We start from the raw sequence: 1,425 nt of genomic DNA, 5'->3' as shown, positions 1-1,425 counted from the left end.
TGGGACCACAGGCGCCTACCACAATGCCCGGCTATGTTTTTTGGTTGCAGCCGTCATTGTTTTTTGGCGGGCCGGTCTGGATTCGAACCCACCAGCTCAGGTGTATGTGGCTGGCGCCTTAGCCGCTTGAGCCACAGACACCGAGCCCGGAAATCCTGTTTCTTCTGTCATGCATTACTGTCCTCTGTTGTTCCCTCTTGCCACTTCTCCAGTCCTCTCACTTTCTTTTTTTTTCTCGAAGAAAGTCAAAAAGCTGTGGAGTTGAGTGGAGAAAGAGAAGCAGGAAGCTGTCCAGGTACGCTGCTATGCTAGGTCGTATTTTCTTCAGACGGGGGGAAAACCAAAGGCTGGAATCTGATAACGTAAGAGCTGGAAGGCGCCATAGAGGCCATCCTCCTTTCTGTCCATTAATAGCTGAGGACTGAGCCTTACTGACTTAACCCAGGCCACAAAGCCAATTAGGGGCATGGGTCAGACTAGAACTCAGGCATCTTGACTTCCCGGAGGGTTAGAATGAAGTGCCTACAATTCTTTTTGCTGGGTGGGGTGGGGTAGCCAGATGTGAAAACACCCCTCCTGTCTTCAGTAGCTATTATCTTCTTGGCTATCAGGCAGTCCTTTATTTCTGGTCCTCCAAAGAAAAGGATTTACCGAATCACTCCTTATTTTCTTTTCCTTAGGGAAAACTGCACCGTGCCCATCTTTTCATGTCGTCTTGGTCATTTTCGTTATTCTCTCTATAAAAAACAAATTATAATTTCTTCACATCTCTTTGAAAATGTGGCAACCCAAACCAAACCTACAGCTTTAAAGATTTGTGTGGCCAGGTAAAGTCAAGTTCTTGAGTTCTGTTTTCAATGCCTCCTACTTTGACTTTTGTTTTTGCTCATTTGTTACTGAATTTGCAGGACAAAACATTGCTTATTTTTCCTGTGTCAGTAATGACCTTGAGGAATTTATATCAGTGGTTTATGTCTGAAGGAACGCTCTCTGGAATGTGTTCATGCGAAGGCTTGCTGCTTCTTTTATCTCCTGTCAGCTTGTCAATAATGGCCAGGTGGCAAATACATGTCAAGAAAACTAATCACCTTCTAACAGGATTTGGCCTAGAATTAAAGCAGATTTCGTGCCCTTCCTGTTCCAGCTTTAGCAACCCAAGGTCCATGACTGCTCAGAGACTGGCTGGTTGCACCCCAGGATATCTCAGGCTTTCTAACCCTAGGTAGTAAATTTTGTGAGGCTCAATACCGAGTTTCTCGGAGGCAGAGCTTCGGCTTGAGATTGTCAGCCCACCCACCCTGGACGCCCAGTAAAGTAAACTATCTCCTGTTTTCAAGGTGATGACACTGGGCTGGAATGCCGTGAAGCCAAGGAGCTGGTCCTGCCAGACAAGTTTCTGCTTCTGGACGACTCTGAACCTTGACA

This window comes from Otolemur garnettii, unplaced genomic scaffold, assembly GCF_000181295.1.
Source record: "Otolemur garnettii isolate 467f Iridium unplaced genomic scaffold, OtoGar3 scaffold00039, whole genome shotgun sequence".
In the NCBI taxonomy this organism is placed as follows: Eukaryota; Metazoa; Chordata; class Mammalia; order Primates; family Galagidae; genus Otolemur; species Otolemur garnettii.
This window is presented reverse-complemented; position numbering follows the sequence as displayed.